Below are 12,729 nucleotides of genomic sequence, written 5' to 3' on the forward strand. Positions count from 1 at the left end.
CTTGCTGGGGTCGTTTGACCCCAGTACTCTTTCCTGCCATGGCAGGGGGTCAGACTAGATGATCTGCCCAGGTCCCTTCCGACCCTAGAAACTATGAAACTATGTGAATACATGGTTTTGAGTGTGTAGATATGTGTGCACATAGGTGCTGTGTCGGTGTGGGAATTCAATTTTTTTTGTCTCAACTTGAATGAGTGCTATTTTGTTTTCTGCAGGCTTCCCATCTTTCCTAGTCCTTACTGTCATTGTAGGGTGTAACAGGGTCCCGGACCTGGGGTAGCCACGATGCCCCTGGAGCCTCCTTTCTGTCCTTGTCACCCCTGCCACAGGGCTTACACCAGATCTCATGTTCATGAGTACAGGTGTCCCTATTCATCACCTGAAGGGCTATGTACATGGCCTTCTCATCTCCCGCTTTAGCCACACCCAAGCCTCGTGGATGTTACCAGTCACCCCCTGGCTCAGGCCTGCATTTTCCACCCCTCCTGGGGTCGAACTATCACTTCTCCTAGGCTTAGGCCTTTGTCTCCTTCTGCCCACACCCAGGAACTTCACCCATCATAGCTACTCCCAGGCAGTGCCGTATCAATTAAGTTTGACACTCTTTGTCACATAGGGCAAAGCTCACAGCAGCAGCCCACCCTCACCCCATCCACAGATCCAGAGGGCACATGGCCCCCATGCTTGCCTGGGAGTGCATGCAGCAGCGGGAGCTGCCTTTCCCCCATCCCCATGGCCCCCCCCAAACCAGCAGCTTGCGGTGCTATCCCGTACCCTGCCCCAACTGGGCAGCGCCTGTTGGCACTCCTTCACTTTGGCACCCAGGGCAGTCACCCTGCTCACCCCACCTTGCTATGGCACTGCTCCCAGGTGCGGCCCTGGATCCTAGATCCAGTTTCCACCTCTCAGAGTCATTGGGCCCCTGGCCCAGTGTTGCCAGGTGTACAATAATTATCATATTTATGTGATAATTTCAACCTTTGTACAATGTATGATCAATAACAGGAAAAGTATTCAAAATGTACAATAATTTTTAAGGCAGCTAATTGTTGCCACATATGCAAAACCCAAGTCAACTGATGTTTGGGGGGGTTGTTTGTTTATTTATTTATTTAATTTGTATCCAAGGCCAAATTAGACAAAACTAATTCCAAATCCAAGAATCCAGAACCATAAGTGGCCCTACTACAGGCAAACATCCTCCCCCCATACCTGCGGCTTCAGATGTTTCCAAAACCTTTGGCAAGCATCCTACTTGCATGACTAAGCCCGGAGGCTTGGGGTTCGGATGCCCCCAAGTTTTAGCTGCCCTTAGCCATAAGGCCCTTGGAAAAAGCAAAGAACTACTTGTCTCAAAATAAAAAAAATGCTTCAATTTTGACAACTCAGTTCTCACTCACTCTCTGCATAGTTACAGTGAGCAAGATAAAGTAAATAAGAAAAAGATGTATTTGCATGTTACATATCTTCAGTGAACAAGCTTCTGGTATGATGATTTCATATTTAAGACCTGGCAATGCTGCCCTAGCCCTGTCTCCATCCTCTTCTGGGCTATGGGTCTCTGATGCTGTCAGTCTCTGGCTGTGGCTCTCCTCAGCCTTTGCCCCCTCTCCACCTCTCAGGGTGTGATCTCTTCCTACTACTGCTAAGCCAGCCTGGTGCTGCCATAAGATTTTACACTGTAGACTCACCTCCCCAGGGGGGTATCCACATAGTCCCAGGGTGGTATCAGTGGTGTTTCCTTTGCACTAGCTCCATCTTTCTATCTTTAACTTTCTGAATTTAAAACTACTCTTAACCCCACAGGAGACTGAGCTGAACTTTGATTTCTCAGGACAACTTAAAGCAGCCGCCTTAATGCAAGAGTTCTGGGAGCCTAAATCTCAGCATCATGGACCCAGCTGGACACCCTGGGCTAAGGTGCTCTGAATGCATTCATTGTTAGGTACCTAAAGGTCTTTCAGGACATGGCCTGGGGTTCCTATTCCTATATCTCCCCCTATTTGCAAATCCTTTCAATGTGAAAAAGAACAGAAAGACACCAATATTGAGAAGATTTGGAAGTGAGTTAGGTGTTCTTTCTGCCTTGGGGCTGGAGGCAGGGAAGAGGGGGGTACCAAATCCATATGGCCATATGGACATGGGTATCAACTGACTCTGGGGGGACAGAGAATGGGATTTGGGGACTTTCCCCTTTAGGACCCCATCACAAGTGACTGGGTGGGTTGGAAATGTGGAACCTTTTTTTCTTTAGTGCTTGCTGCTTTAAAACCTTTAAACTGCAGCTTTAAAAAGCCGTGGTTTGAAGGAACCCCCGGCACTTGGGGGTCAGGAGCGGAGGGAGCAGGGTGCACGTGTGCCCCACACACACGTGTGACCCCTTACCTCGGCGGTGGAGGCAGCAGGCAGCAAGCAGCGGTGGCAGCAGTGGAGGGGGCAGCAGCAGCTGCTCCCCCTAAGGTAAGTGAGGCAGAGGGTGCCAGTGCAGCTGAGGCAGATCCTAAGGGGAAGCCCTTCAGATCCCTCTTAGTTCAGCCAACAGGGAGCCGCGCTTCCAAGCTGCGCATGGACAGCACGTGTGAACAGTGCACTCAAACAGGTGTGCTCTGTAAGGGCGCGCTGGCGTTTGTGCCAGCGTTTGCGTAAGGCGGGTGTGTGGTAGCGGCCCGGAAGGGCGCCTCCAACAGGTGAGAGCAGTAGACTCAGCTCTGTGGGCATGATGTGGACGCAGAGCACAGCTGCTATGGGCCCCACCCTGGCAGCACCGCCTGCCGTGGGCTCTTCTGAGGCCTCCACCCAAACAGAGCTCCTGGTAGGGTCGGCAGCCCCTTGCCCCTCTGTCTGTGGGGGAGGCTTGGTGGGGTCCCAGCAGCCATTGGGGAGGGGAGGCTGGTGGTTCCCTTGCCTGTCTCTCCTGTGCCCGACTTAGGGCTCTGGAGGAGCAGGCACAGGAGCTCCAGGCTGAGGTGAGCAGGCTGCAGGGGATCAGGGCTGCAGAGAATGAAATTGACTCATATTTCTGTTCACTGCAGGACCGGTCGTCCAGAGTACGGTCCCCCCAGGAGACGCGTTCAACACAGGAGTGGCAGAAGGTATCCACCAGATCCAGGGCTGCTCGGGCTAGCGTGGTGGAGGCTCCCCAGGTACAACTGAGGAACAGGTATGAGGCCCTGGCAACCGTGATGGAGAAGGACGAAGGGGATGCCTCCAGTGGGGATGACACCACTCCACGTATGACACAGACGGTGCAGAGAGGGAACATCAGGAGAAGAAAACACTGGGTCCTCATCATCGGGGACTGCATCCTAAGGGGAGTGAAGGGTCCCATCTGCTGACCCAACCCCATGGCATGAAAGGTCTGCTTCATGCCTGGGGCTCGGATTCAGGACATCACAGAGAGGATCCCGGCCGACATTTGACCCTCAGACTAGTACCCCATGGTTCTCATCCACATGGGAACAAATGACACGGCCAGAGGCAACCCAGACCACATCATGAAAGACTTCGAGGCCCTGGGGGACAAGCTCAAGGAGACGGGGGCACAGGTGGTATTCTCCTCTATTCTCTCAGTGAGTAGGTGTGGACAGCAACACAAGGCCTGCATTGGCGAGGTCAACCAGCGGTGACAGAGCTGGTGCTGCCAGGCAGGCCTCAGGTTCCTGGATAACGACCCACACTTTCATGCAGGGGACTTGTTTGGGTGGGATGGGCTATACCTCTCTCCTAAAGGCAAGCGTGTCTTCTCTTCCAGGTTGGCTGATCTCGTGCGGCGTGCTTTAAACTAGCTTCACCAGGGGATGCGGCCACAGGAAGACATGAGGACAACTACCAACCAAGACAGGTGACATACACAAGGAGTATGCAGGTAAGCAGCAGGGGTGCAGATAGTCCTAGGAATCAGGGGGTGGCATACACACCAATTCAAGGCCTTAAATGCCTCTATACCAATGCTCGTAGTATGGGAATAAGCAGGAGGAACTCACCCTCCAGATAGCTAGTTCAAAACTGGACATAGTAGGGTTCACAGAAACCTGGTGGGATTCATCACATGACTGGGCAGTCAACATTAAGGGCTATAGGCTATACAGGCGGGATAGAACAGGGAGAAAAGGCAGGGGTGTGGCGCTCTACATCAAAGAGCAATACACATCATCAACCAGCAGGATGGGGTCAGAGGAGGGGCAGGCTGAAGTACTCTGGGTCAGGATACAGGGGGGTTGTGGGGAAAGGGACTTAACAGTGGGGGTCTACTATAGACCTTCCAACGAAGGGGAAGAGCTGGACCGCGAATTCTTCGGTCAGCATGTGGAGGCACTTAAGGCAAGGGATGTAGTTGTCATGGGTGATCTAAATTACCCAGATATCTGCTGGGAGGAGCAGTCAGCCAGGTCTGACCGCTCACAGAGGTTTCTGGCTGAGATACAGGACCTCCACTTAACCCAAGAGGTGCACAGTCCTACCAGGGGGAATGCCCTGCTGGACCTGGTCCTGGCCACAGGCGATGACCTGGTGAGGGGACTCCAGATCCTCGACCACCTGGGTGATAGTGATCATCACTTGCTGGAATTCACCATCCAGTGCAGAGTGTCAAGGGCCTGAAGCAAGGCAGTAGCCTTAGACTTTAAGAGGGCCAACTTCAATGAGTTGAGGCGATTAGTGGGGGAGGCACTAGGGTCCTGGAGAGTAGGGGAACTGGGTGCCCAAGATGAGTGGTCATTCCTTAAGGAGACGATACTCAGAGCCCAAGGGGTGACAAAAAGCAAAGGGGGCAAGAGTGCCCAAAAGCCCCCCTGGCTCACCAAGGGCATTCATGAATGCCTGATTGCCAAAAAAAAGGAGGTGTACACCCAGTGGAAGGGAGGGGCTATCACCGAAGAGGAGTATACCTCCACCACTCAGGTCTGTAGGGCGGCTGTTAGGAAAGCTAAGGCAGATACGAAACTAGGACTAGCATCAAGGATAACAAAAAGTCCTTTTTTAAATACATAGGGAGCATGAAGAATGCCCTGGGTAATGTGGGGCTCCTGCAGGATATGCTTGGCAATCTGGTGGTCACACCAGAGGAGAAACCAGACCTCTTTAACAATTTCTTTGCCTACATTTTCTTGTCCAGGGACCGAGACTCCTCTACCAAGATTCAGGATGGACTCGGGAGAAACTCCCTGGCATGGCTTTACAAGCATTTATGGTGCTCTGGCCAGGTGCCGGATGACTGGAAGAGGGCCAATGTGGTCCCCATCTTTAGAAAAGGGAAAAGGGAGGACCCAGGCAACTATAGGCCCATTAATCTTATAGATTTCATAGACATTAGGGCTGGAAGGGACCTTGGAAGATCATCGAGTCCAGCCCCCTGCCCAAAGGGCAGGAAGTCAGCTGGGGTCATAGGATCCCAGCAAGATAAGCATCCAGTTTGCTCTTGAAGGTGTTCAATGTAGGTGTCCTGCATCCACAGATGCATCACAAGCAGGGCCAAGGAGGTGATCCTCCCCCTCTATGCGACACTGGTCAGGCCGCAGCTGGAGTACTGTGTCCATTTTTGGGCGCTGCACTTTAGGAGGGTTGTGGACAGCACTGAGAAGGTCCAAAGGAGGGCCACTCATATGATCTGGGGACAGCAGGGCAGACCCTATGAGGAGAGGCTACGGGACCTTAACCTGTGCAGCCTTCACAAGAGAAGGCTGAGGGGGATCTAGTGGCCATCTATAAACTTACTAGGGGGACCAGCGGGGATTGGGAGAGACCTTGTTCCCCTGAGCACCTTCCAGAGTAACAAGGAATAATGGCCTTAAGTTGTTAGAGAGTAGGTTTAGACTAGACATCCAAAGGCACTACTTCACAGTCAGGGTGGTTAGGATCTGGAAGCAACTTCCAAGGGAAGTGGTGATGGCTCCTACCCTGGGGGTCTTTAAGAGGAGGCTCGATGTTTACCTGGCTGGGGTCATTTGAGCCCAGTTTTCTCTCCTGCCCATGGCAGGGGGTTGGACTAGAAGATCTACAAGGTCCCTTTCGACCCTACATCTATGAATCTATGCTGGCTCTGGTACAGCCTTATGTCAAGAGACTGTTGGCTCGGGGTGTGGGGAAGAAACTCTGTCTTGTAGGGGACATGAGCTCTGATATGGTCCCAGGACAGGAGCACTAGCTGTTTCCAGGAGTCAGACTCTTCCCTTCTGTGGGCAGTTAGCCATGAACCAGCCCCAGGTCAGGAGGATTGGATGATTCAGGGACCTTATCTACTGCTTTGTGTGACCCCAAAATGGACAGCTCAATGAGGGCTGGGCATATGCTTCACATACTGTTGTCTCCAGGAAGAGTGGTTGCAAGGCGCCAGGGGACTGGCTGGCCCCAGGGCACAGGTGAGAATATCAGGGAACGGGAGCTGGGAGAAAAGGGTGCCCATCTCAGCAGGGCAGGGCAGAGGGGCGTTACCTTTGGAGGCAGAGCTGCTCTCACCTTCCTCTACCCTGTCATCCTATTTTAGCTAAAGGGGGCAGGAGCAGGGGGCAGGGTGTTCTGCAGATCCAAATGACAGGGCTCAGATGGAGCTTTGCATGTGCAGAGTGCATGGCGAGAGCTGACAAAGTGAAGGCTGATTGGAGGAGCTGTGTTTGGAGAGCCCACGGTGGGAGGAGCAGAGGGGAGGATGCTGCTCAGGAGTGTGGGTAATTATTTGTACTTTATCTGGAGCTTTATTGGCATGTGTCTCCCTGTGATCATGTGCCCTCCTCCTTTGTCAATACTGGCCTTGTGTTACCAGTTTTTTGGAAGTGCTCAATTTCTCCTCCCAGACTTCTCATTCCTTGTCCAGCAGGGGCCCAGGCAAGGACAGATCTGGGGGTTGGGGGTGTGCACTGGTGCCCTTGCACCCCACTTTGATTCCTGTTCTACCCACAGTTTCAAACCAACTGCTTGGCAGAGGCAGCAGCATTTCTAGTCAGGCAGTGCTGAGGGAGTGAGTTGACTTCATAATCTACCTGATCCCTTCTAAACTCTTCATCCCACAGGTTTTATGACCCTCTGTTCTTTTTAATTGTTTTGCTGTTCCCACTCTCAGCTATCCTTTGTTTTGCACTTCTGCTGTCCCTTAGCTGCTTCTGGTAAGGAAGCTCCTATTTCACAGCCCAGCAGATTGAGGCAGCTGGGAATGAGTGAAAAACAGTTTCCATTGTTATAGTTGCTTTTCTTCAATCTTAAACTGAATAATACAGCCCTGCCCCTCTAGAATACTGGTAAATTTTTAGTTCATTTTAACTGGAGAAAATTGTGTGTTGTTTTGTATGTGATGCACCTCACCATGTGCACCCCCTTTTTAAAAATTCTAGATCTGCCCATGGCAGACAACAGACAACTGGCTGGAAAGGAAACTCAGAAGCATCCCTGCTGTTGCTATCCATGGCAGTCAGGAACAGTCAGACCTAGGGAGTTTATACCCTGTGGGGTGGATCTGTCCAGGTCATAGAAAGTGGAGAAGCAATGTGGGATATGGGATGGTAATGGAGGGCCTTGGAAGCATAACGGAGTGAGACGGGGTAACAGAAAGGGGAGGCCATGGGGCCAGAGTGGAGTGGGAAGAGATATTGGGCAATCACTACTCCTCACTGTCTCTGCTCAAGTGAAGCCAGGAACTTAAGCAATCATGTGGCCAAGAGGACCATTCTCTACCCTACTGCTGCTGATGACTTACCTGTTAGCCTGTGTGAACATGAACAGAAAGGAAATGCCATACCAGACATTCTAGAAGAAGCAAGTGGATAAGATTTCACCAGCTTCACACACTAATGCCAATACATATTATCAATTTCATCCAGGCAGCTGCTGAAAACAGTGGCTCCCATTCATAGGAGAGCTGGGAACAAGACCCACAAGATGGAAGAAAGAGACTTGGGGGTCATCATTGACCACAAGGTGAACAGGAGCCTGCAATGCGATGCTGCAGCTAGTAAAGCGACCAAAACGCTGGCTTGCATAGATGCTTCTCAAGCAAATCCCGGGATGTCATTCTCCCCTTGTACTCAGCCTTGGTGAGGCCTCAGCTGGAGTACTGCATCCAGTTTTGGGCTCCACAATTCAAAAAGGATGAGGAGAAGCTTGAGAGAGTCCAGAGAAGAGCCACGCGCATGATCAGAGGTCAGGGAAGCAGACCCTACGATGACAGGCTGAGAGCCCTGGGGCTCTTTAGCCTGAAAAAGCGCAGGCTCAGGGGTGATCTGATGGCCACCTATAAGTTTATCAGGGGTGACCACCAGTATCTGGGGGAATGTTTGTTCACCAGAGCGCCCCAAGGGATGACGACTAGGTCGAATGGTCATAACTACTACAAGATCGTTTCAGGCTGGACATAAGGAAGAATTTCTTTCCTGTCCGAGCCCCCAAGGTCTGGAACAGCCTGCCACCGGAGGTGGTTCAAGCGCCTTCATTGAACACCTTCAAGAGCAAACTGGATGCTTATCTTGCTGGGATCCTATGACCCCAGCTGACTTCCTGCCCTTTGGGCAGGGGGCTGGACTCAATGATCTTCCGAGGTCCCTTCCAGCCCTAATGTCTATGAAATCTATGAAGAATAACTCTCAGAGCAGCCACAGCTTCAGAATGATCATCTTCAAGTGCAGAGGCTATTCCACAGCTTTCACTCCAAGTAAATGCTACCAGAGATAATGTCATTGTCAAGAGACTTTTACTTCCCAATTATAGAGCAGAGAACAAGTGACATCTTTCTCTCTCTCTCTCATACATGGGTCCTTTAATATCAGAATACAAGGTCAAAACAGGCTTTTAAGCTTCAAGACTCAAGAATCTAGATTAGGTGTCAGGGTCAAACCTGACCCAGACTTTATACTAAAAACAGCTACCTGCAAATATTCCTTCTTAGGAAGGCAATGCTGAAGTTGGGTAACATGACTTAGAGAAACAAGACCACTATCTCCAGTCATGTTTTAGATTCTGGTTTCTCTTTTCACCCATAAACAGCAAGAGATTGAGATTTATCATTAACAGCAGAAGTGCATTGGTGAAGTATGGTCAAGGTTCAATACAGCTTAATAAATACCAGTATTAACAAAATCTTACTGGTTTACATGTGATTGTTACTCGCCTAGATACAGGTTGAAGCTATCCACTCCAAACTCCTTGCTATTAAAACTTTCCTCATGGTGTAGGTTTGATCTCTCAGCCTCATCACCAGGAATCTGGGTTTTCTGTTACCCATGGAAAAATGGAGTAAACTGTGGATTTTACCTTTTACTGGAAGCAAATGTGGATTTCTCATTTTACCAGAGAAACCCACGGATTTTGCAATGAAATTCCTGCAGGCTGGCAGAGTTCCAGCCTGCATGGAGCTGGGAAGGCAGTGAGACGGAGTGCCATGTGCATGTACATGCACATGGCCCCAGGCAGCCTACAGAGCAGCTCCAACAGGTAAGGGGGAGGGGAGAGGCAGAGGGAGATTGACGTCCCTGTAGGGAGGGAGAGAGGAAGCTGGGCAGGGCTGTGGTGCTGTCTAGCCGAGCGGTGCTGGGAGCTTGGGGCCTGGGGCCACAATGCGTGGCTGCAGGGTCCCAGCAGGGAGCAGGACAAGCCATGGGTGGCTCATCTGGGAGAAGGGGAGGGGAGGCTGATGGGAAGGAGAAGGGCTGGCTCCCCACTGGCATGCACACTTCCAAGGAGCAGGGGGGGACCCATGATCCTCAGATCCATTCTCAGGGCAGGCGCAGGCTGCGGGCTCGGCTCCCACCCTGCTTCTCTCTCCCAGGGCCTCCACAGCCCTGACAACACGCCTCCTGTGTATGCTGCTCCTTTGAGGGGCGCAACTCCATGCCGCTGCTCTCACTGCAGCCCCACGCATAGGAGGCAGGTCACCAGGGCAGCACAGAGCTCACAGTGGTGAGCAGCTTCTCCACATGCCTCCACTGTTCCATGCTGTGCCAGGTCATGCCCGCAGGGCTGCAGAGGCCCCAGGGGTGGGAAGCAGGGTGGGAGGGGACAGCAGAACCACGCAGAGAAGCTGCTCACCGCTCCAAGCTCCGCACTGCCCTGGCGCGGGGCTGCAGTGAGAGCAGTGGTGCGGGGTTGCGCCCCTCAAAGCAGAGGCACAGTGCAAGAGGCGCATAGCCAGGGCAGCACAGAGCTCACAGCAGTGAGCAGCAAGCAGCTTCTCCATGCAGCTCTGCTGTTCCCTGCTGTGCCAGGTCATGCCCACTGGGCTACGGAGGCCCCAGGGCAGGAGCCCAAATCCACAGCCTGCACCTTCCCCATGTACAGATCTGCGGGGCCTGGGTCCCCTCCTGTCCCCTGGAACTGCGCATGGCGGCAGGGAGCTTCCCCCCACTACCCAAGCCCACAGCAGGCAGCAGGGGGGAGCGAGGGCAAGGGGCTGCAGACCCAGGTCCGTAGCCCTGGCAGCTCGGGACCCACTGGCAGGACTGGGAGAGCAGGGGCTGTGGGTTGGTGGTGAGGTGCACCAGCAAGGCTGTGGACTTTAATTTTAATAACAGACTTGGCGGGGTTTATTTATTAGAGAATTTGCAATTTTTTATGGGAGAATTTGCAATTTTTTATCAGGGGAAACCAGGATTTAATTATTAGCCTCCATGGAGATTTACCAGTACCCAGACTAGTACCTGCATCCCTCCTTTAATTCCTGTTCTATCCAAACTTTAAAACCAAATGTCTGGGAAGGACAGCAGCATTTCTATTCAGGCAGCACTGAGGGAGTCAACAGATTTCATGGTTCTTTATAATCTACCTGATTCCTCTACATCTCTCTTCACTCCACAGGTATTAATGACCTTTTGTCCTTTTTAAGGGTCTTGATTTCCCTCTATTCAAGCTATTCTTTTTTTTGTAATTTTGCTGCCTGTTAGTCATTCCTGGTAAAGTCTCCCTTCTAATTCTCAGCCATGCAGATTGTTTTTAGCTCTAGCTTAACTCAGGTGGTAATATTAACCCAAGTGAACCTTAACTCACGTATAGAAATGACTGTAAGTGAAGTATTGGATGCACCCTCAGGATGTTCAGAAAGGCTAGATATTGTTTTATGAATCTGAAAAAGAGATGTACATTTAACCACACGTACTGTGATAACTACAGAACTATTGAAATAATGGGCATTTTTACACGCGTGTCACAGCGTTGGGTGTTTTGAAAAATGCCCAGCACTCCGACACATGCAGTTGTATAAGCAGCAAAATGCACATCAGATGGAGAAAATGGCGGTGGCACACTTTTGAACTAAAACACTTCAGAGGTGCTTAAGATCAAAAGTGCACCACTGCCATTTTCTGCGTGCTGGCGCACATTTCGCTGCTAGTACAACTGCACGCAGCACAGTGCAGTTTGCCTCGGCTCGCTTGTGGAGCAGAGTCAATTAATTGAATCGATTAATCGGCAGATCTCTTGCACATCACTGGAAAAAAAGTGTGTGTATAAATGCCGAATATCTTTTGTTTGTTTTTCCTAGTTTGTTGTGTTTTTTAAACTTAATATATAATCTAGAAAATGAGAGCACTTTCCAATAAAGTTTGTTTTTCTTTGATCTTAAACTGAATTATATAGCACTAGGCCCCTAACGTATTAGCAAAGCTCGTTGTTTCTCTTTAACTGGAGAAAAATGATGCACCACATCATCTCTCTCTTTCTCCCTTCCTCCCCACACTTTTCAAAATCCTACATCCACCCGTGCTTAACACCAACGTCAAGATAAAGAATAGCTCGATTTGCCACACATGGAATAAGAGTCCTTATTTTCTTTCAGAATTAGATCCACTTTGGTACTTAGAGAAATCAAACAAATAGATGTATGATTGTGATAAAATCCTAACACCATGCATACCTTACACACTCTTTAACCAGATTCCTCCTAACAGAAACACGAAGAAGATTTCTAGCCATACTTTCAAAGGTAGTCACTGATGGTGTGGGCCTCATCTTTGTCACTTAAAGTTCTACCTCAGACATCTGAAAACTGAGACGCTCAATACCAGTGGCCATTTTCTATTATTTTGACTAACTTTTAGGAGACTCCTGTATACTTTCTGAGTAAGCAAAAGAGAAATAACTCTCTGAACTGCTTGGGAATCAAACTTCTACAATTTATTTCCACAAAACCATGCAATATTAAATGATACAGTGAAACCATGTTTTAAACACTTTTAAAGAACTAAAACCCTGCAAAAAATGAATTAGACATGCACTAAAGCCCAAGCATTTAACAGTTTTCCACTCAATTGTAGAATTTCAAGACCACCAACCCAGGACACTGGCAAAGATTATCAAATGTATTCTAGGCTGGAATTTATTTTCATCAGGAGGCTAAGGCCACATAGCAACTGGAAAATATTTCATGAAATCTTTGGCTGAGCTATTATACTTTGCAAAGAAACTTTTTAAAAAGTCCATACTTTCTCGAAGGTTAAATCTGGGGCAGAATGAATCACTGGGAAAGTATGTATGGTATAGAATATTGTCTTCTCTGAAGATCAAGCAAAATGTTAATACAAGTGATACATTTTACCACTCAAGTACTGCAAAAAGGTATTTTAATAGGCTTATGGGTCTGGGCCAGTAACTAATATGCAGGATTGGGGCACGCATGCCTCTGTGTGTGTGTGTGTGTGTGTGTGTGTACATACTTCGGCACGCACTTGCATTCATGTGTGCCAGTGTGATACTCAGCATTAGAGATTAATAAAATTTGGAATGTGTGGCCCAAGGGAAGCTCCAAAATGTCAACTT

Source organism: Alligator sinensis, unplaced genomic scaffold (genome assembly GCF_000455745.1).
Source record: "Alligator sinensis unplaced genomic scaffold, ASM45574v1 scaffold666_1, whole genome shotgun sequence".
Taxonomy (NCBI): Eukaryota; Metazoa; Chordata; order Crocodylia; family Alligatoridae; genus Alligator; species Alligator sinensis.